Source organism: Scyliorhinus torazame, chromosome 14, assembly GCF_047496885.1.
Source record: "Scyliorhinus torazame isolate Kashiwa2021f chromosome 14, sScyTor2.1, whole genome shotgun sequence".
In the NCBI taxonomy this organism is placed as follows: Eukaryota; Metazoa; Chordata; class Chondrichthyes; order Carcharhiniformes; family Scyliorhinidae; genus Scyliorhinus; species Scyliorhinus torazame.
This window is the reverse complement of record NC_092720.1, coordinates 46,341,200-46,365,315: the sequence shown is the minus strand read 5'-3', so window position 1 is coordinate 46,365,315 and position 24,116 is coordinate 46,341,200. Positions and strand designations below refer to the sequence as shown.

Genomic DNA, 24,116 nt, shown 5'->3' with positions numbered 1-24,116 from the left:
AAATAAAACATGTTAGTTTCTCTTTGAAAGGCACTTTTAATATAAACAGTTTGTAGAAAATATGGTACTTTAACCTTCCCCTCTGCAATTTGAAGTGTTTCTCATATATCCTCTATAACATTCTTCATATTATAATTCTCTTTCTGTCTCAAGCATTGCTGTGTTGTTTTGTTCTTGGACTTGTTTGTGGAGTTTATTTCTTTACAAATATCTGTGCAGTAAATAAAATTCATGTTAATGTACACTTTCTATTTATGTTGATAAATTCTGGGGGTATATTGAAAAAGCTTATACTCTGAAGTCATTTTAAGGTTGTTTCCCATGACACCTTATAAGAAGCCATATAGATATTCTTAAAAGCTGATAAGATCATCCAAGAAATTCCATAACTAGCACGGTTCAGTCAACAATAAAATATTTTAAGATTAAACAAATTAAAATTTCCTGCAAACGCTATAACTTAGATGAAAATTTTGTTAAATCCAAAATCCCCACTTGGACTAAGATGGCTGTCAATGATGTGTATTTGGTGACTGGTAAGTTGTAGGCTCAGACACTATAAGTGTCTGTCTAGGACTTGAAACATTTTAGCGGTTAAATATCTCACTTAAATTATCTATATAACTTTATTCATTAGAAGAGGTTAACTTAGCTAGACTATAACACCTGTTCTCGTTGCATCAAAAGATTGTGTTGAATGCTCTAAAACTAATGAAATCTATATTATCAAATAGCTACCAAGCATTTAACATCTGCCATCATTTCACTGACATTCCTGTTTTGTGTCATGATCTGTATGAATAAAACTACTGCAAAGTACTGCACTAGAGATGAATATATGTATAAGATGTTTAATTATGTCCAATCGGTTCTGGGGAGATGTTCCTTAATATGGTGTTAGTATCCTACATTGCCTTATGTTGCATTTTAGTATAAGTCGACAACGTGAAAGGAATAATGTTAAATCGAGCAGAAATTCCAACAGGTAAAAAAAATTGGGTATTAAAGTGTACTGCTCAGTTCCCCTATTGTCTATTATTAGTCACCAGCGGTAAAAGTGCTGTGTCATTAAAACAATATTATGCCAGAGAAAATGAAATCAACTTTGAGGTTGATATTTCAAAACTGAAAAAGAAAAGAAAAATCAGGAAATACACTGCAGATTTGGTAGCATCTGTGGAGAGAGTTAACAATTCAGATTATGAATAAATAACCTGAAATATTGGATGGAATCCTGTGCCCTTCCCCATGACCAGTTTGATGGCAATCGGGTTAGCCTCTCACCTCCACTGCAATTAAACCCATTGCAGGAAGGCCCATGGATGGCCTTCCCTCCCTGTAGCCAATTGAGGTCCTAAAGTGAGAAATGAATGCCTCATCCTGCTGCTGCTGATAATAACCAAGCAACAGATAGAGGGGCTCACCATGCAGGGAGCACAACAAGCAGATTCTGGCATGTTTGCCAGCGAGCTCCCAGGTGGGATCCCTTGTTCAAAGGAACTTTTACTTATCGAGAGATCTGGCATCAGGTAGCAGAGGGCCACATCCCCTGTCCTTGCTGCCAATCCCCTCCCCTCCCCTCCTGTGATCCTCCCACCCCCACACACCCCTTCCACCATCACACACCTGTGTCTGGGTCTTTCCTTGAGGCTTCAGGTATGATCGTAATGGCAGCAGTTACTGCCTGCCTCATGCCGCTGCTGAGTACAGAAGAGCTGCCATCCTCTGACTGGCCAGCAGCTCTTGTTTGGAGGAAGACTCGCCATTGGCCTGTTAAATATCACAGTGACACATGATGCCTTCCCAAACAAAGTGAGAACTCCTCATTGTCTCCACAAGATTCTGCCCCGTTAATTCTATTTCTCGCCCCAGACGCTGCCAGACCGGCTCAGTATTTCTAACATTTTTGTATTTATTTCAGATTTCCAGCATATTCAGTAGTTTGTTTTTGGATTATGAAACTGAAAAAGGCTAGGAAGTGTTAAAAAAATTAGTTTAGATTAATTTGATAAGTAAATTTCTACATATTGTTAAATTACCTAGCTCTGTTAATCAACAGATGTACAATAGAGATAAAGAAGGGACATTTTATTTCCAATGAGTAATGCCTCAAAAGTCCTAAAAACCTGAATAATTTGTGGAAGTGTTGCTCCATGAATAGGATGAACTCAAAATTCTAATCATCGTCATAGCGTATTCTATTGTATGAAGTATATAAGCAAAGTAGAAAAACACATGTTAAATAAAATTTTAATGTCCTAAAACACTTTCTGATAGGATCCTAAACTGATCACAATAGTATTGTAGCTTTCAAAATGGTAATTCATTGCTGTCATTTCAAATTGTTGCATTGCTTACTGTTGATGGGGTGTAGCTTATTCTAATTGGAGGAAAATTTGATTAATAAATTATTAAAAGATACACTATAACTTTCCATTTTACGATATCCTAATTAATCACCAATTGTTCTGAGTCTAATTAAATACTTATTCAATGTCTTTCATTGTTTATTTGGTACCCCTGCACATTGCATATAATTAGTAAATCAATGCCCGATGTGGTGCAACATCTAGTGTTGTCGGTCATTGAGACAGAGATGAAGCATTACTGCTGAGTCTTTAGCATGAATTTGTTGTTATTTTTAATATTACATTATAAATATTTGCAAACAAGGGGTTGTAAATAGGAGAGTTAGCAATAAATCAAATAGTGAATTCAGGAGAAATGTGTTTACATTGTTACGATCAATTTTGTGCCAGACTCCGGAGTCCCAACACAAGTGAATTAACTAATAATTTGTGTATTTTCCTGAGATCTTTGACCCTTGACTGCTCCAATGAGTTACAGGCACCAGATTTAGAAGTAAAACATTAAAAATTTTATTTATAACAAGGAAAAAGCTTAATGTATAATGGTAAGAATGGAACAATGACCTGCTAATCTAACTACTCCCCAAGCCTTATCCCACCCTCCACCCAGACACACACAAGGCAACATACGTGGGGTTAGGGAAAGTATTGAAAATAACAGGGAATAAAAGGGCGTGAGATGGTTCGTTGCTGCTGAGGTAGCAGTCTTTGGAGCTGGCGACCTTCCACAGACATGAAGCGTTGCAGTCATCAGTTGATTAGGATCTTCTAATGTTTGGCTTTAGTTAGAACCAGCAGGCTGTAGAATTCTGTCTCAGGAGTCACTTCCACTTGACTGATCTCACTCTCACACTGACGTTCCTCTCAGGTCAGTACAATTCTAGCTTGCGTCCACCAGATGGACTATCAGTCCACACTACAATTCTCAGCATGAGGGTTTTAAGTGTGCTTTTAAATAACCTCTCTCTTTGTTCTGAACTCTCAAGAAGAATCCAACAGGGGAGAGAGAATTTGGAGCACTGGTTTCACAGAAATGTCTACAGCCCCTCTCATAGGTTAGCTGAAAGCATTTAAATCGCCAGGCCTTCAAAACAGAATTTTACACGTTTAGCACCTGGCTGGAGACATTTAAAGCCAAAGTTACTTCCCCCGGCTGGCTGGAAGCATTCAAATCGCCAGGCCAAAAGTTACTAGAGCAAGCATTTTCCTGTGTTCTGCTTTCTTAGTCTGCACAGAAATGAGAGACTAAATGGAGCTGGCCTTGGTTTTTAGAATCTTCCTGCAACTCTCTGACAAACTCGACCAATCCCAAATGAGAACAGAAGATGTCCCAGAATTGCAGAGGCACCAATTGGCTGCTTGCCAAGTCCATCAAATCAACATCATCAGCTATGCTACACAGCATCAAGGGAGAGGCCTGGCCAGTACATTAGACCAGGAGTGTTTTCAGTTTGACCAAAGTTTGCAGTTTAAAACAAAACCTGCAATACTGCAGGACAGAATTTTTAAAAAAAATTAATACATGGCAGACAAGGATTTAACAAGTTCCTTACAACATAGAGAGTGGTGAAATGGTCACTTATTACGGAAAGAAGTAGTTGAGGCATTAGCATGGGTACATTTAAGGGGAAGCTAGATAAACACATGGGGGAGAAAAGAATAAACAGGTAATCCTAATAGGGTGTCATGAAGTGTGTATCATCTACAAAATACACTGCAGCAACTCGCAAAGTCTACTTTGACAGAACGTTCCAAACCGGTGATCTCTACCGCTTGGAAGGGCCAGAGCAGCAGACTGCTACCTGCAAGTTCACTCACCATCTCCGTGATGCTGCCGAGACTCCAGAGCTGCCAGCCACTGATTGGGCCAAATTAATGGAATGCCTAACCACCTCCCTTAACTGGTTATCACTGCTGTCAGCCGGCTCTTAATTGCCTCCACTTGGCAATATTACAGGCAGGTCTAACTTCCCTCCTGGGTGTGCTGCTACCTGAAAAACCGCTTCAGCAAAATATTGCCATACATCTCAGCCTGCAACATGAGTGAGCACAGAATACCCGTCCATAAATTCTGCCCATAGAAGAGCACAAAAACTATGCCAGTATCTCAATTTTACTTTTAGGTTTAAGATTAAGCAATGTACAATTTGTGCATATTTTCTGAGAAAATATATGTCACCCTCATAGTGATCATCATAGCAATCCGTACCATGGCTTGAGGTTCATAAGGAGGAGGAGTTAGCAATTCTGGAAAGTGTAAAAATAGATATGTCCCCTGGGCCAGATGGGATTTATCCTAGGATTCTCTGGGAAGCTAGGGAGGAGATTGCTGAGCCTTTGGCTTTGATCTTTAAGTCATCTTTGTCCACAGGAATAGTGCCAGAAGACTGGAGGATAACAAATGTTGTCCCCTTGTTCAAGAAGGGGAGTAGAAACAACCCCGGTAACTATAGACCAGTGAGCCTTACTTCTGTTGTGGGAAATATCTTGGAAAGGTTTATAAGAGATAGGATGTATAATCATCTGGAAAGGAATAATTTGATTAGAGATAGTCAACACGGTTTTGTGAAGGGTAGGTCGTGCCTCACAAACCTTATTGAGTTCTTTGAGAAGGTGACCAAACAGGTGGATGAGGGTAAAGCAGTTGATGTGGTGTATATGGATTTCAGTAAAGCGTTTGATAAGGCTCCCCACGGTAGACTACTACAGAAAATACAGAGGCATGGGATTCAGGGTGATTTAGCAGTTTGGATCAGAAATTGGCTAGCTGGAAGAAGACAAAGGGTGGTGGTTAATGGGAAATGTTCAGACTGGAGTCCAGTTACTAGTGGTGTACCACAAGGATCTGTTTTGGGGCCACTGCTGTTTGTCATTTTTCTAAATGACCTGGAGGAGGGCGTAGAAGGATGGGTGAGTAAATTTGCAGATGACACTAAAGTCGGTGGAGTTGTGGACAGTGTGGAAGGATGTTACAAGTTACAGACGGACATATATAAGCTGCAGCGCTGGGCTGAGAGGTGACAAATGGAGTTTAATGCAGAAAAGTGTGAGGTGATTCATTTTGGAAGGAATAACAGGAAGACAGAGTACTGGGCTAATGGTAAGATTGTTGGCAGTGTGGATGAGCAGAGAGATCTCGGTGTCCATGTACATAGATCCCTGAAAGTTGCCACCCAGGTTGAGAGGGTTGTTAAGAAGGCGTACGGTGTGTTAGCTTTTACTGGTAGAGGGATTGAGTTTCGGAGCCATGAGGTCATGTTGCAGCTGTACAAAACTCTGGTGCGGCTGCATTTGGAGTATTGCGTGCAATTCTGGCCGCCGCATTATAGGAAGGATGTGGAAGCATTGGAAAGGGTGCAGAGGAGATTTACCAGAATGTTGCCTGGTATGGAGGGAAGATCTTATGAGGAAAGGCTGAGGGACTTGAGGCTGTTTTCGCTAGAGAGAAGAAGGTTAAGAGGTGACTTAATTGAGGCATACAAGATGATCAGAGGATTGGATAGAGTGGATAGTGAGAGCCTTTTTCCTCGGATGGTGATGTCTAGCACGAGGGGACATAGCTTTAAATTGAGGGGAGATAGATATAAGACAGATGTCAGAGGTAGGTTCTTTACTCAGAGAGTAGTAAGGGCGTGGAATGCCCTGCCTGCAACAGTAGTGGACTCGCCAACACTAAGGGCATTCAAATGGTCATTGGATAGACATGTGGACGATAAGGGAATAGTGTAGATGAGCTTTAGAGTGGTTTCACAGGTCGGCGCAACATGGAGGGCCGAAGGGCCTGTACTGCGCTGTCATGTTCTATGTTCTATGGCAAAGCCATTTGTTTTAAAGTGAAAAATCTGGGGGGTTTTATACAGTGATGGGGAAAAGAGTCACCGATAAACTGATAATCTTAAAATGATAATAAGGGAAAACATTTGAAATCCAAAGGGAAAAAGGAAGGAAGCTTAAGCAAAACCAAAAAAGAGAATAGGGGGACAGAAGCATAGTTGAAGGAAGAGACACCTAGTTTTATCAATGAGCAAATGGCAATGGAAAACAATAAGTAAACAAAAATTAGAAAATCAGACACTCATACAGTGACCAATGCAAATAGGTAGAAGATGCCAGAAATTTATGATAGCATGATAGCAGGTGGAGGTGATTATTTCATGATTTTAAGATTTGAGAAACATGAGTAATTTGCATGTGCCTTGAAAACAACAGGAAATATGTACTTTTTTTTGTTATAAATGTTTTTTATTGGGTTTTTGAACAAAGTATATTTGCCGTTATGTACACAGGATAAGAAACATATATATATATATATACATATATAGAAGACAAGGGCACACCCAAACATACCAAAGAAAATAAAATAGTAAATAATAAAAAAATATATAAAATAAAAAATAAAATAAAATAGAATAACTGGTAGGGTATTGTGCAACACATAGGTTTGTGGGGGGGAGTGAGGGGGGGGGGGGGGGGTGGAGACTGGGGAGGTAAATATACATTCCTGTGCCGGAGAAACAGTTACAGTGGGCAATACCCGAATGGGTTTGGTGTTGGTGTTGTCGCTTGCTTCTCCCGGACGGATCTCGCTGCCGTCTCGTGCTCACCTCCGCTTCTGCCGTTCCTCCCGACTTTCGTCTTTATTCTCCTCGTTCCCTGCTCCTGGAGATGCCAAGTTCGTTATTGTATCCCGTGCCTTCCTTCCGGCTCTCATTTCCCTGCCGCCCCCCACCTCCCTGGTTCTCCTCTCTTGTTCGCTGTCTCTTCCCACTCCCTCTCTCCCTCCCCCCCCTTGTGGTTTGTGGCTTTCTTTCCTCTTAGGTATAGCTGTCCCCCCCCCCCACCCCAATTCCAGCTAGCCAGGGGAAACGAGCTAAGGTATCTACAGCTCAAAAACTTCCTACGAAAGGAGACAAGGATGTACCCACAACCGCCACGACAGACATTACTGGAAGAATTACTGGACGCAAGCATACTAGATAAAGGAAACTGTAGTGACATGTATGACCGACTGATAGAAAGGGCCGACACCGTACTGGACGCAACAAGAAAGAAATGGGAGGAGGACCTGGGGATTGAGATAGGGTGGGGTCTCTGGAGCGAAGCACTGCATAGGGTCAACTCCACCTCCACGTGCACAAGGCTCAGCCTGACGCAGCTAAAAGTGGTACAAAGAGCCCACTTAACATGAACCCGTATGAGTAGGTTCTGCCCGGAGGTGGAGGATAGATGGAACGGTGCCAAGGAGGCCCGGCCAACCAAGCCCACATGTTCTGGTCTTGCCCCAGACTTGCTGGGTACTGGACAGCCTTCTTCGAGGCAATGTCCAAAGTGGTGGGGATGAGGGTGGAACCATGCCCGCAAGTGGCGGTCTTCGGGGTTTCAGACCAGCCAGATTTATTCCTGGGGAGGAGGGCGGATGCCCTTGCCTTTGCCTCCCTGATCGCCCGCCGTAGAATCCTGTTCGGCTGGCGGTCAGCAGCACCACCCAAAGCTGCAGACTGGCTGTCCGACCTCTCAGAATCTCTCCAAATGGAGAAAATCAAATTCGCCATCCGAGGGTCAGATGACGGCTTCCACAGAACATGGGAGCCATTCGCGCAATTGTTCCGGGACCGTTTGTGGCCAACGAACAAGCGGAAGAATAGCCAGGGAGCCAAGAATCAGGGGAAAGTAGCCAAAGTATGAGAGGGACAGATAGACCGGGAAATATGTCCTTATTATCCCCTTCCGACAGAAGGAAAATAATTTAAAAATCAACGAAGAAACACCAGGTATGATGGAGTAGGAATGCTTTGCAGGAGACTGGTGTGATGCACATATTTATACTTCCTTAACAAAAACAGGAAATGTTAGAAAAACTCAGCATGTCTGGCAGCTTCTGTAGAGAGAGAAACAGAATTAATGTTTTGAATCTGAATGCCTTCTTTAGAACTAAAGAGTGGGAGAAATGTGATGGATTCAATACTGTATAAGAAGGAGTGGAACAACGGGACTTCTGGTGGCGGCATGTAGAGAGTAGTCGCACGAGAGGTGGCTCCCCCCTGGGTATTTTATTTTTAGCCCTTTTACCCAGTTTTTGGGGGGGTGTTTGGGTTAAAACTTAAATAATTTGATGGCATAAGTTTTCCACACAAGAGAAATGCCGTGAAGGTCCAGGTCAAAGAACCCAGCGAGTAAACAGTCGCCAACGGATTCGGAAGTCTCTCGAGGCTCGTCTGCTGAGAAAATGGCAGAGGCTGCTGCTGCCATGATTTAGGTCGCTTCACTGACAGTCGAGATCCTTATCGAATGCATCTTGGCAGTGGAATTTGAGTAACAGCAGCAGGCTATCTCCGAGGATCTCTGCAGATTCAGTAGAAGTGGCCCGATTCAATCAGCGCTGGCGAAGATGGATGAAACGGTAAAGGCGCATGGTATTACAGGGTATGGAGGTGGTTCTCTCGAAGCAGAGCAATTAGATTGTCTCCTCGGAGGCTAAGATGGCATTGTTGGCTGGTGATAATAAAGCACTGCGTGCCACGGTGGATGATCTGGAGAATCACACCAGGAGACAGAACGTAAAATCATGGGGCTGCAGGAGGGAGTGGAGTGCCCATGTCAGACTGATGACATCTGAAAGATGTTTGGGAAGACGGTGGGGGAGGGCGGATCGACGTCCGCTCCCAAGCTGGATCGAGCACCGATCCGGGCACTTAGGGAGAAGCCCTATTCCAGCGAGCCACCATGGGCAATCATCACAAGGTTCTATAGCTATCAGGGGAAGGAACCAGTCCTAAGGTGAGTGAAGGATCACCCGAGACTACAAATGGGAGGGCCACACCATCAGGTACTATCAAGATGTGGGAGCAGAGCTGGCTAAAAGGCATGCGATATTTAACAAGGCCAAGGCCTCATTATATAACAGTGGAGTTTGATTTGGGGTAGTATACCTTGCAAGCCTCCGAGTGATTTATGACTCAAAAGACTATTATTTTGTTGCGCTGGCAGAGGCTAGTGCTTTTGTTAGGAAGCAGGGGCTGGGGCAGGTTAATTATAATTTGTGTGGGGTCTTAGTATTATTGAGGAGGGCATACGGTTATGGAGACTTGCTGGAGGCAGGAAAGGTCCCAGAGGATTGGAAAATGGCTATGTTATGCCCCTGTTTAAGAAGGGAGGGAGGCAGAAGACGGGAAAGGCCGGTTCGCCTAACTACAGTCGTTGAGAAGATTTTACAGTCTATTATTAAGGATGAGATTGCGGAGTACTTAGAAGTACATGGTAAAGATTTCCAGTTGGGACGATGCGGAGCTAAGCCGCACGTTTCGGCAGCTCCCGCGACAACGGACTTTCGGGCTCTCCAGAGGAGCCCCAACGAAGCTTTTTTCGATTTAATCCCGTGTGGGAAAGTGCAGTGAAGTCCCCCCTCACAAGATATGGCAGAGATCAGCGGTGGAACGACGAGGAAAGAGGCCCTGGAGCAGACACCAAAACGAGGGGAAAAAGGCAAGATGGCGGAGGGCGGAGAGCAAGCAGCGTGGGGGCCAGACCAGCAGGAGTTCCTCAAGCGATGTGTGGAGGAGCTGAAAAAGGAGGTGCTGGCGCCAATGCTGTTGGCGATCGAGGGGCTGAAGGAGACCCAGAAGACCCAGGCGGTGGAGCTTCGTGAGGTAAATGATAAAGTGAATACCAACGAAGACGAGATCCTGGGCCTGGCGGTAAAAATGGAGGCGCACGAGGCGGTGCACAGGAGGTGGGCCGAGAAAATTGAGGTCCTGGAGAACAGGTCGAGGAGGAAGAACCTCCGGATTCTGGATCTTCCCGAAGGAGTGGAGGGAGCTGATGCCGGGGCGTACGTGAGTACGATGCTCCATTCGCTGATGGGTGCGGAGGCCTCTCCGACCCCCCTGGAGCTGGAAGGGACTCACCGGGTCCTGGCGAGGAGACCCAAGGCTGATGAGCCGCCAAGGGCGATAGTGGCAAGGTTCCATCGCTTCGCGGACAAAGAAAGTGTGCTGAGATGGGCCAAGAAGGTGCGGAGCAGTAGATGGGAGAACGCGGTGATCCGAGTATACCAGGATTGGAGCGCGGAGGTGGCAAAGAGGAGAGCTGGCTTCAACCGGGCCAAGGCGGTGCTGCATAAAAAAAGAGTCAGGTTCGGCATGCTGCAGCCTGCGCGACTGTGGGTCACTTATCAGGACCGACACCATTATTTTGAAACGCCAGAAGAGGCTTGGACCTTTATTCAGATGGAAAAACTGGACTCGAACTGAGGGGATGTGGTTGTCTATGAGGTTGTAAATATGGGTAAAGAATATTTCATGGGTGGGATAATGGATGGTGATGTGAGTAGAGTTCTGGTTAAAATTCCTAAAATTTCCTTTTTTCGTTTCTGTAGACAAGATGATGATGATGGGGAATGTGGGCGTCGGTGCTGGAGGGAGGTGAGACTCGGGGATGAGGGAACTGGGATAATGGCCGCAACAGGAGCTGCGCCATAGGGGGCGGGGCTGGTTCAGGAAAGCGCGGGCTTTTTCCCGTGCCAAGAGGGGGGGGGGGGGAATGGAGGAAGGTAAGGAGGAGGAGAGACTCCCACACGGGGGAGATCAACGGGAAGGCGGGGGAAGCCGGGGTCAGCAGAAGTCAGCTGACTCACGGAAGTAATATGGGGGGAGCAAAAGAGCTAGATGTGGATCTAGCGGGGGTGGGGGGTGGGGGGAGGGAGAGGGGGAGATTCTAGGGTTGCTGCTGCACTGTCTGAGGGGGAACTGAAAATGGAAGAGGTGGTCGGGGCGGGGGTTCCCCGCCTGGGGGACTGGAGGGTGCGGGAGGCGCGAGCACGGAACTGGCCTAAGACAGGAGATGGCTAGTCGGCGGGAGGGGGGGGGGGGGGGGTGGGGGGGGGGGTGGTAGGTAACCCCCCAATCCGGCTGATCACGTGGAATGTGAGAGGCCTAAATGGGCCGGTTAAGAGGACCCGAGTGTTCGCGCACCTAAAGGGACTGAAGGCAGACGTGGTCATGCTTCAGGAGACACATCTAAAGGTGGCAGATCAGGTCAGGTTAAGGAAGGGATGGGTGGGACAGGTGTTCCATTCGGGGCTGGATGCGAAGAATAGAGGGGTGGCAATACTGGTGGGAAAGGGGGTGTCGTTTGAGGCCAAGAACATAGTAGCGGACAAGGGAGGCCGATACGTGATGGTGAGTGGTAGGTTGCAGGGGACGGAGGTGGTACTGGTGAATGTATATGCCCCAAACTGGGACGATGCTGGATTCATGAAACGGATGTTGGGGCGTATTCCGGACCTGGAGGTAGGGAGTTTGATAATGGATGGGGATTTTAACACGGTGCTGGACCCAGCATTAAATCGTTCCAGATCTAGGACGGGGAAGAGGCCGGCTGCGGCCAAGGTGCTTAGGGGGTTTATGGATCAGATGGGGGGAGTAGATCCGTGGAGATTTGCCAGGCCTTTGGCCAGAGAATTTTCTTTTTTCTCCCACATACATAAGGCCTACTCCCGGATAGATTTTTTTGTTCTGGGCAGGGCATTGATCCCGAAAGTGGAGGGAACGGAGTATTCGGCATAGCCATTTCAGACCATGCCCTGCACTGGGTGGAGCTGGAGCTGGGGGAGGAGAGGGACCAACGCCTGTTGTGGAGGTTGGATGTGGGACTGCTGGCAGACGAGGAAGTGTGCGGGAGGGTGCGGGGATGTATTGAAAGGTATCTGGAGGCTAACGACAACGGAGAGGTGCAGGTGGGAGTAGTATGGGAGGCGCTAAAGGCGGTGGTCAGGGGAGAGTTCATCCCCATCAGGGCTCACAGGGTGAAGAGAGAGGGCAGGGAAAGGGAGAGGTTGTGGGGGAGATTTTAAGTGTGGACAGGAGCTATGCAGAGGCTCCTGATGAGGGACTACTCAGGGAGAGACGAAGTCTCCAGACAGAGTTCGACCTGTTGACCACAGGGAAGGCAGAGGCACAGTGGAGGAAGGCACAGGGGGCGATATATGAATATGGGGAGAAGGCGAGCCGGATGCTGGCACACCAGCTCCGTAAGAGGATGGCAGCGAGGGAAATAGATGGAGTCAAAGATGGCAGGGGAACTACGGTGCGGAGTGCAGGGAAAGCGAATGAGGCTTTTAAGGCCTTTTACGAGGAACTGTATAGGTCCCAGCCCCCAGGGGGAAAAGAGGGGATGCGGCGATTCTTGGATCAGTTGAGGTTCCCAAGGGTGGAGGTGCAGGAGGTGGCTGGTTTGGGGGCGCCAATTGGGGTGGAGGAGCTGGTTAAAGGACTGGGGAGCATGCAGGCAGGGAAGGCCCCGGGGCCGGATGGGTTCCCGGTGGAGTTCTACAGGAAGTATGTAGACCTGTTAGCCCCGTTGCTGGTAAGGACCTTCAATGAATCAAGGGAGGGGGGGACCCTGCCCCCGACAATGTCGGAGGCGACGATCTCTTTGATCTTGAAGCGGGATAAGGACCCACTGCAATGTGGGTCGTATAGACCGATCTCGCTCCTTAATGTAGATGCTAAGTTGCTGGCAAAAATGTTGGCCATGAGGATTGAGGACTGTGTCCCGGGGGTGATTCACGAGGACCAGACAGGATTCGTAAAGGGTAGGCAGTTAAATACTAATGTGCGAAGGCTCCTAAATGTGATAATGATGCCATCGGTGGAGGGAGAAGCGGAGATAGTGACAGCCATGGACGCGGAGAAGGCCTTCGATCGGGTAGAGTGGGAGTATCTCTGGGAAGTTTTGAGGAGGTTTGGGTTCGGGGGAGGGTTTATCAGTTGGGTTAAGCTCCTGTAAAAAGCCCCGGTGGCGAGTGTGGTCACGAACCGGCGGAGGTCGGAGTATTTCCGGCTGTATCGAAGGACGAGGCAGGGTTGCCCCCTGTCCCCTTTGCTGTTCGCATTAGCAATTGAACCTTTGGCCATGGCGTTAAGGGAGTCGGGGAAATGGAAGTGGGTGGTTCGAGAGGGAGAGGAACATCGAGTGTCGCTGTACGCAGACGACCTGTTGCTGTATGTGACGGATCCAGTGGAGGGGATGGTTGAGGTAATGCAGATCCAACGGGAGTTTGGAGACTTTTCGGGCTATAAGCTCAATGTGGGAAAGAGTGAGCTCTTTGTGATCCATCCGGGGGACCAGGGAAGAGGGATAGACGACCTACCGTTGAGGAGGGCGGAAAGGAGCTTTCGATACTTGGGGATTCAGGTAGCTAGGAGCTGGGGGGCACTGCACAAACTTAATTTGTCGTGGTTGGTGGAACAGATGGAGGAGGATTTTAAAAGGTGGGACATGTTGCCACTCCCGCTGGCGGGTAGGATACAGTCGGTTAAAATGGTGGTCCTCCCGAGATTTCTTTTTGTATTCCAATGCCTCCCAATTGTGATCACTAAGGCCTTTTTTAAGAGGGTAAGCAGGAGTATTACGGGATTTGTGTGGGCGAACAAGACCCTGCGGGTAAGGAGGGGTTCTTGGAGCGTAGCAGAGATAGAGGAGGGTTGGCGTTGCCGAATTTGGGTGGTTATTATTGGGCAGCCAACGTGGCAATGATCCGTAAGTGGGTGATAGAGGGAGAGGGGGCGGCGTGGAAGAGGTTGGAGATGGCGTCCTGCAAAGGAACGAGCCTGGGGGCGCTGGTGACGGCACCGCTGCCGCTCTCGCCGACAAGGTATACCATGAGCCCGGTGGTGGCGGCAACGCTAAAGATCTGGGGACAGTGGAGACGGCACAGGGGTGCGACGGGAGCCTCGGTGTGGTCCCTGATCAGAGACAACCATCGGTTTGTCCCAGGAAGGATGGACAGGGGATTTCAGAGCTGGCATCGGGTAGGGATTAGAAGAATGGGGGACCTGTTCATTGACGGGACGTTTGCGAGCTTAGGGGCGCTGGAGGAGAAGTTTGGGCTACCCCCGGGAAACGCTTTCAGGTACATGCAAGTGAGGGCGTTTGTGAGGCGACAGGTGAGGGAATTTCCAAAACTCCCGGCACAGGGGATTCAAGATAGGGTGATTTCGGGCGTATGGGTCGGGGAGAGCAAGGTGTCGGCGATATACCAGGAGATGAAAGAAGAGGGAGAGGCTTTGGTAGAGGAGCTGAAGGGTAAATGGGAGGAGGAGTTGGGGGAGGAGATTGAGGAGGGGCTGTGGGCTGACGCCCTAAGTAGGGTTAATTCCTCTTCCTCGTGTGCCAGGCTTAGCCTGATACAATTTAAGGTGGTTCATAGAGCGCATATGACGGGGGCGAGGCTGAGCAGGTTCTTTGGGGTGGAGGACAGATGTGGGAGGTGCTCAGGAAGTCCGGCGACCCATGTCCATATGTTTTGGTCATGCCCGGGACTGGAGGGGTTCTGGAGGGGAGTGGCAGTAACAGTATCTAAGGTGGTGAAAGTCCGGGTCAAGCCAAGCTGGGGGCTAGCTCTATTTGGAGTAGTGGACGAGCCAGGAGTGCAGGAGGCGAAAGAGGCCGGCATTCTGGCCTTTGCGTCCCAAGTAGCCCGGCGAAGGATCTTGCTAATGTGGAAGGAGGCGAAGCCCCCCAGCGTGGAGGCCTGGATAAATGATATGGCTGGGTTTATCAAGTTGGAAAGGATAAAGTTTGCCTTGAGAGGGTCTGCGCAGGGGTTCTACAGGCAGTGGCAACCGTTCCGAGACCATCTCGCGGAGCGTTAGACGAAGGTCGGACAGCAGCAACCCAGGGGGGGAGGGGGAAGGGGGATTTCTCTGGGGGGCATTTGAGCAAGAAAACACATGAAGGATCCGGAAACTGACATGTACGGGAAGAATCCACTGTACAAAGCTTTGTATCTTATTGACTTGCCATGTTCATGTCTTGCCACACGAGTTCTTTTTCTTTGAAAAATTCTTAATAAAAACATATTCTAAAAAAAGAAGTACAGGTAAAATGGGACTGAGTCAGCTTGGATTCGTCAGATGAGGTCATACCTGACAAATCAGGTCACCCCTCAGCCTCCGTCTTTCCAGGGAGAACAATCCCAGTTTATTCATTCTCTCCTCATAGCTAATACCCTCCATACCAGGCAACATCCTGATAAACCTTTTCTGTACTCTCTCCAAAGCCTCCACGTCCTTTTGGTAGTGTGGTGACCAGAATTGGACACAGCATGTGGAAAAGTGCAAGGTTATGCACTTTGGGTAAGAAGATAGAGGCATAGACTATTTTCCAAATGGGAAAAGGCTTCGGAAAGCAGAAGCACAAAGGGACTTGGGAGTCCTTGTTCAGGGATTCTCTTAAGGTTAACGAGCAGGTTCAGTTGGCAGTTAGGAATCCAAATGAAATGTTAGCATTCATGGCGAGAGGACTAGAATACAAGAGCAGGGATGTACTGTTGAGGCTGTGTAAGGCTCTGGTCAGACTCATTTAGAATATTGTGAGCAATTTTGGGCCCCTTACCTAAGGAAGGCCTTGGAGAGGGTCCAAAGGAGGTTCACAAGAATGATCCCCGGAATGAAGGACTTGTCAAATGAGGATTCTGGGTCTGTAATCGATACGAGTTTAGAAGGGAGGATCTTATTGAAACTTGCAGAATACGGAGAGGCCTAGATAAAGTGAATGTGGAGAGGATGTTTCCACTAGTAGGAGAAAATAGAACCCAATGGCACAGCCTCAGCACCTCATCAAGGTCAGCCTGGTACTAGGTAACATCGCCTAGCAAGTTGGACATTCTGCCGAGGCCCTCAGCCAATGCCGTCAACGACTGCGCCAGTTGGACTCATGCTGCCGACATTGTGCACCAGGCTTGCCACTGTGGTCGCCACCCTAGCAGTGTTGGCCTCAGCGCCACGTATTGCTGCTGACATCTTCTGCACCCGTAGCCTCTGGAACTCCTCCAATCGGCTATGAACCTGCTGGAGTATCACTAACATCTCCCTCTGAATGTCCCAGTGTCTCTATCAGCTCCAGGTAAACCTGTACCACAGGCTCAGCATCAGGCTGGGACCCAGGATCCAGCAGACCTCCAAGTGCTGTCTCGCCTAGGCGCTCCTGTCTCCAGCTGATATACGTCAGCAGTTGTGTGGTGCTCACACCTGTGTGTATCTGCGCTGGTGGAGGGTGGGGATGGCAGCTGTGACGCATCGATCGTGGATTCCTCGGAGCTCACCTCCGAGGTGTTCTCCTGGGAGGCGGGAGAGGGGCCACCCGGGATGGGCCAATGCCTCCGGCTGGAGAACCTGCGGGAGAATCAATATGTGATCAGTAGCAAGGATGTGCCAGTTTGTGTGGCATTGACAACTCACGTGTGTCAAGTCTTCCGGGTGGGTCCCGCGGATAGTCAGCTCTGCAGCATCTACCAACCTCCACATTGGTGACCGCTCTGTCCTTGGCCACCCCATCACCTCCAGGGCACGTGCCTCGAAGGTGGTGATGATTTGTATGTCCGGCACCCCTCCGCCAGTCTGGGCCCTGTCCCGTTGATTGTGGGAGAGCGTCTCCTGTGGAGACACAGAGATGGGATCAGTAGCCGCACATGTGGTTCACAGTAGTGTGAGAGGGGTGGTGTCTGGTGTGAAGGAAGGGTGGGGGGCCGGGCGTTGAAGGGAGAGCTGAGGGCCGCATGGAAGGTTGGGGGCATGGATGCTCGAGAGGGGGTGGAAAGGTCTTGGGGGGAGGGAGGGGGGGCATTGGTGTTAACTCACCCCGTGCTGCCTGTTGACCTTATGACACTGGAGGCCAGTCCTCCTGGTCATACTTCCCGTGCTTATGGCTGCCACCACCTCAACCCAGGCACCTCTGGCTGCCCATCGGGGGGACAGGACATCCCTCCTGGCCTCCACTACATCGAGGAGCCATTCCAGATCTGCATCCCCGAATCTTGGGGGCAGTCGTATCCGCACCAAGGCTGCGAGTGAGTGGGGCTGGCTATCTAATTGCTGTTTAAGTGCTGCTCGACCGTGTTAGCGGGGGTGGGCTGGCGAGCTTTCATTTGCGGCGCGAAGCCGGTGGGGCCTCGAAAAAGGACCAATTGGCGTTGAATAGCGTTGACGGCCTCGTCGGGCCGAGCGCTGGGAAGCTCATGGCAGTTCTCGCTCACTACCACAATTAGAAATCTTCCAGAGAATCGCGCACTCTGTCTTAAATGAAATACCCCGCATTTTTACTCAGTAAGCCCTAGTTCTAGATTCTCCGACAAGAGGAAACATCTCTCCACATCCACCCTATCAATACCACGTAGCATCTTTTTAAAAAAATGTTTTTATTGCAGTTTTTCATTTTATACATTGTACAGATGACACGGGTATGTGCCTCTGGAACAATATACAAGAAATTTCCATTGGTATGTTTCCCCCCCCCCCCCTTTGTTGCTTTAAGATATTTTCTTAGGTTTCATGTCATATAGTGGGCAATTGTCACATATTTCTCTGTATGGGGTTCCTTTCCCCCCCCCCTTTGTCGATTGTCCCCACCCCCTGTCCTCCCCCATATGATCTTGGACCACTGTGCCCAGGGGGTGGGGAGAGTGGAGGTCAACATGGGGTGGGGGTGCAGGCAAGCCCGCTGTGAAGATTAGTGTGACAGAGGCTTCACATATATCAGGTGTAACGTGTTCTAATTGTGAAAATTTTTCATTTCCATTCCTCCAGCTACAGATAGTCTGCCGTCGTCTCCATGGTTCAGGCCCCGGGTTGGTCTTTAGCGTTCCTCCTCCCTGACAGTTCCTATGGGGCCCTGAGGAGTGAGCTCCAGAGGCTTCTGCATCATCTGGATCTGCCAGTCCTGGCGCCTCCCCACTGTCTGCACCATGGTGTGGACCCCTCAGTGATGCTCTTCAATGACTGGCTATGCCTCGGCAGTGCCCACCTGGGGACACGCTGTGGAGTGCCAATGTTATCCTGCATATGGGGCATGTCCCTCAACGTTAGGGACATGATGTCAAGTCCCTGAGCTATGGTCGTCACGGGGGGGGGGGGCGACGACTCTGGATGGCCAGGCCCCATCAAGTGGAGTTCCTGCGAGAGAATGAAGATGTGGCCAGTGAGAGGGAAGGGTCATTTTTCTGACATGAACAACTCACTTAGACAAGTCATCTGGCTGAAGGGCTTGTTAACGGTGAGATATTGAGGCACGAGTCTGGTGAATCAGATGGTGAGACAGCCAGTAATGGTGAGACAGCCAATAAGCTCGTGGCAGCTTATTTTCGGCCAATGCGGCTGTCAATCGCGCCCAAAATGACTTAGAATTGTTCCGTGAATCGCACCCATTGAGTTTTACAGCACAGAAATAGTCCCACAATGTTACCCCCAACACCATGAGAATTTAGTTTATGTAATAACATTTGATAGGTACTATCAAATGTCTCTGGAACTCTAAGTACAAGTACAGAACTTTACATTGGTTAATCCTACCGTACATCCCTTTCTCTGCAGCCATGTGACTCCTTCAACAAACTCCAGTTGATTAGTCAAACATGATTTCCCTTTCACAAAACCATGCTGACTCAGCCTGATTGCCTTGAATTTTTCCAGGTGCCCTATTATAACGTCTTTAATAATGACTTCTAACTTTTTCCCTATGATAGAGGTTAGGCTAACTGGCATGTAGTTTCCTGCTTTCTGTCTTCCTTTTTGAATAAAAAAGTTCATTTGCAATGAAGAGATTGCAACAAAATGAGGAGGGCACAAGACAGAGTTAATGGCAGTGTTAAAGGTTATAGAGGTGCCAAGGTGCATTGGAACAAGAAATGTTTTGGATTTTAAAAAAAGGTCAAGATGGAGGAGAAAGGTCACAGTCTAAACTTTTTGAACTCAGTGTTGAGTCCTGAGAGCTGTAACATACCTAATCGGAAGATAAGATATTGCTTCTACAGCTTGTGCCAGGCTTACTGGAGTATTGCAGCAGGCCAAAGACAGACATGTGGGCATGAGAGCAAGATGCTGGGTTAAAACGGTAAGCAGGAGGAAGGTTGAGGTCATGCTTGCAGGCTAAGCAAAGGTGTTTCACGAAGCAGTCACCAAATCTGCATTTAGTCTCCCCAGTTTAGAGGAGACTGCATTGAGAGCAGCAAATACAGCAGACAAAATTGAAGGAGGCGCAAGTGAAATGTTGCCTCACCTGAACCGTGGTGTTTGGGGCGTTGAACGGTGAGAGGAGGTAACGGGGCCGGTGTTGCACCTTTTGCGATTGTAAGGGAAGGTGACATGGGAAGGGGATGAGGGGTTGGGGGTGATTGAGAGGTGGACCAGAGTGTCCCTGCAGAATGCTGATAGATAAGGGGAAGATGTGTTTCATGGTGGCATTGTGTTGGAGTTGGTGGAAATGGCGCAGGATGACCCGTAAATGCAGAGGGATGGAAAGTGCGGACAAGGGAGCCCTTTCATGCTTCGGGGAGGGAGGGGAAGGGGTGAGGGCAGAGGTGCACAAAATGGGTCGACCCTGGTTGGTTGCCCTGTCATCCATGGTGGAGAAACCTCAAGGGAAAGGTCATATAGACTCAAAACATTAACTCTGCTTCCCTCTCCACAGATGCTGCCAGATCTGCTGGGTTTTTCTAGCATTTCCTGATTTTGTTTCAAGTTTCCAACATCTGCTGCATTTTGCTTTTATTTATACTTCCCTACACATATGCATGGTAAACAACTAGATTTGAATACATTTAAGAACATGGAACATAGAACATGCAGTGCAGAAGGAGGCCATTCGGCCCATCGAGTCTGCACCGACCCACTTAAGCCCTCACTTCCACCCTATCCCCGTAACCCAGTTTCTACCTGTGCAAAACTTAGTTTTGCCCATGAAGAAAAATAATATATTTGTGGGGTAAGATTTTGGCCAGGTTCAAATATTCAGCGAACCAACACAAACTCATTTAGTTTCTTTCTCAATTTCAGTTTGGCACTTACCCTTACTGTTAGTATGACAAATTGGTGTCTACAGCAAAGTAGATTCAATTAATTGATAAATAATATGAAGTGACAGACAGTGGCCACAGAAAACAAGGCCTTGAACTGAAAGAATTGGAGAAAGGTTTCACTCCACATCTTGTTAAGACATGTACCACATAAGAGGAAAAGTGGATTGAGTGAGAAAACTGTTTGCAGTTGTAGCTTTCAAGCAGTTAGCCAATAAAGCACAGTTGCACATAGCAATCAACACTCTTCTGATTGGGCAGTTTTACGAAACAGCCTTCCTAAAGCTGTAAGTGTTGAACACATAGTTTACCCCTTTCTGTATTATGTTATAAGGGCCTTAACAAAAATGGATCCACTTTGGTGGGAGGTACAGATGTGCTGAGTATTTCGTAAATGGTAAGAAAGTGTAGATGTACAAAATTACCTGGGTGTCCTCATCAACAAGCCACTGGATGCTAATATGCAGGTGCAGCAAGCAATTAGGAAGGGGAATAGTGTGGTATGTGAATTTGAGTATAGGAGTAGTGAAATCTTTCTTCAATTGTACAGAAACTTGGTTAGACCACACCTGGAAGACTGTGCAGTTTTGATCTCTTTACCTTAGGAAGGATACTATTGCCATAGTTCACCAGACATGTTCCCAGGATGGCAGGACTCTCCTTTAAAGAGAGATTGGGAAAACTAGGCCTATCTCTGGTGGTTCTAAGAATGACAGGTGATCTCATTGAAACCTGCAAAATACTTAAAGGGATAGGCAGGGTAGATGGAGCTAAGATGTTTCCCCTGTTTGGGGAGTCTAGAACTAGGGGGCACAATTTCAAGCTGAGAGGGAAGCTGGTTAAGAACAAAATGAAGATACTTTTTTTTTTTTACTCAAGAGGGTTGTGAATCTTTGGAATTCTGTACCCCAGAGGACTGTCTAAGGTCAGCCATTGAGCATATTTAAAGTGAAGTACCAGTCTCATAAAGGGATAGGAAAAAGACATTGAAGTAGATGATCAGCCATGATCGTTTTGAATGGCAGGGAAGCCTTAACAGGCTGAATAGCCTACTCCTGATTCTTCCTCTACAATAGCACAAATCTGCTTTGGTGTTGTAAATCTGCATTTGTGAATGACTTAAAGTAATCTCGAATCAGTATCATAGAAATAGTATTATGGGCTGTTGACACAGTACTGGTAGGGAAAGGCAGGCTAACCAAACATCACTATCATTATTTCACATTGCCACATTTTGGGATTTTTCACTTTGTCCCCATTATATTCTCATGAATTAAAAAATAAGGCACCCAAATAAAAGTTGGTTAATACGCTAAAACGTAAGTTGTTTCTCCTAGAGCCGCAGTCATAGACGATAATGTAGACGGTGCTACATTAACTTGTCTGGGTTTTGTAAGGGCCACGAAGAATCCAGCATGAGTTTTAAGGATACAAAGTGATAACATTTATTTACTACAACATATATACATAACAGTAGCAGTAACTTCCCTTGCTACATACTCCTTCCTCCTGGTTCCTGAACTGGCCAGCTTATTTATACTAGGAGTTTACTAGTGGTTTCTCCGCCCCCTCATTGGGGAAGCTCATACTCCCACAGGATTGTGGGATAGTCATCAGTCCCCAGCCAATGGTAAGTAGGCAGGTTATAACATCCCTCCCCCCAAAGTCCAAGGAATCCACCGAAGACCCTGGCGAAGGAGGGCGTCAGACTCGTTTGGCCGCAGGCCGGACGCCATTTGCACGCGGTGCTGGATCAGGCCGCGTGTAACGAGACGGAGACCGGCGCTTCCGTGATGAACGGCGCGGTTGTACATCCACGGCTCGTGGACCCGAGGATTCCCCCTCTGATGCATCCTCTGTCTCCATCTCGGAGTCAGAGTCTGCTGCCTCCGTCATGTCAGCGTCTCTATCTCCATTCGGTCCCGTAACGACCTGCGCAGGCTTCGAGTGAGGCACCAGTGGAAGATTGTGAGGACTACCTTCCCTTGTCTCTGGTCTCTGCGGCTGTTGAAATGAGCTCCGGGGGCGGGGAATCTTTTGAGGAGATGATCTTCTGGACCGAACGTGGTCTACATGTTTTCGCTGGAGACGACCCTGGGCTTGCACTTGGTAAGATATAGGGCCCGTTTGGCGAAAGATTACACCAGGAACCCATTGGGCACCACCAGCAAAATTCCGAACGAATACTGGGTCACCGGGCGCAAACTGCCAAATCGGACGATGACGAGAAAATCCCTGTCCCTGCCGTTCTTGTGTGCGGCGTACTTTTGCGCCAATGTCCGGGGAAACCATTATAAGGCGGGTGCGAAGTCTCCGGCCCATTAGGAGTTCTGCGGGAGCTACCCCAGTCACTGCATGGGGGGGGTGGTCCTGTACGTAAACAAAAAGCGAGCCAGTCTCGTGTCCATTGATCCGGAAGACTGCTTCTTTAGGCCTCTTTTGAATGTCTGCACTGCGCGCTCTGCCAACCCATTTGAAGCCGGGTGGTAAGGGGCAGTGCGGAAATGGCAGATGCCGTTCATCTTTGTGAACCTAGCAAACTCCTCACTCGTGAATGGAGTGCCATTATCCATGACCAGCACCTCGGGGACGCCATGCGTACTAAACGATAGACGCATCTTTTCAATTGTTGCGCAGGACGTTGTCCCCTGCATCTTATGCACCTCTAGCCATTTGGACTGGGTGTCAATTAGTAGAAGGAACATGGATCCTTGAAAAGGGCCTGCGAAATCTGCATGCAAGCGTGCCCAAGGCCGCCCTGGCCATTCCCAGTGATGTAGGGGCGCGCCCGGCGGATGCTTCTGATGCTCCTGGCAAATGGAGCAGTTTTGGGCCACCTTCTCAATGTCGGTGTCGAGGCCTGGCCACCAGACATAACTCCGGGCCAACATTTTCATTTTGGTCACGCCTGGATGCCCATTGTGCAAGTCTGATAGTATCAGCTCCTGGCCTTTTTCCGGGACAATCACACGCATCCCCCACAAGAGGATGCCGTCTTCCACGCTGAATTCTGACAGCTTGGAGGAAAATGCCCGCAACTCGCCTGGGAGCTGTCTATGTTGCCCACCATACAGGACTATGTGCCGAACCTTTGACAGGACTGGCTCTGTCTGGGTCCACTCACGGATCTGTGATGCCGTGACAGGCAAGGTGTCCATAAAATTTAGGGTTGCAACCACCTCACCGGTCGTGGGGGTCGACATGGGGCCGGTCGATAAAGGCAATCGGCTCAGTGCGTCGGCATTTGCTATCTGCGTACCTGGTTTATGCTCCAGAGAATACTCGTATGCAGCAAGCAACAAAGCCCAGCGCTGGATCCGTGCAGAAGCAATGGGCGGTATTGGCTTATCCTCTCTGAAAAGTCCCAGCAGGGGCTTATGATCAGTCACGATAGTGAAATGGCGGCCGTACACGTACTGGTGGAAGCGTTTCACCGCAAAAACCACTGCCAGGCCCTCCTTCTCGATCTGCGTGTACTTTTTCTCCGCTGCAGTCAATGTGCGGGAGGCGAAAGCTATCGGTCGCTCTGCCCCATTCTCCATCTTGTGGGACAGGACGGCCCCAATACCATACGGGGATGCATCACATGTGACGAGCAAAGGCTTTCCAGGATCATAGTGGGTTAGTAACCCAGACGACGACAATTGTTGCTTTACCCGCCGGAAAGCGGTTTCTTGCGGCTGACCCCAAACCCAGGTGTGATTTTTCTTTAGCAGAAGGTGCAAAGGGACCCGCGTAGTTGCCAGATTGGGGAGGAACTTCCCGTAATAGTTTACGAGACCGAGAAAAGAACGAAGATGCGAAGTGTCAGTCGGGGAGGGGGCATGTTGAATTGCACGCACCTTCTCTGCGACGGGGTGCAGACCTTCGCGGTCCACCCGATAACCTAGGTAGACTAC

The 24,116-nt window shown here is 48.4% G+C and overlaps 1 protein-coding gene across 2 annotated transcripts in view; it reads left to right on the top strand.

Annotated features, from left to right (window-relative positions):
* The window catches only part of ece2a (endothelin converting enzyme 2a), a 465,220-nt gene that overhangs the window by 287,004 nt on the left and 154,100 nt on the right, over positions 1 to 24,116 (top strand). The window lies entirely within an intron of this gene.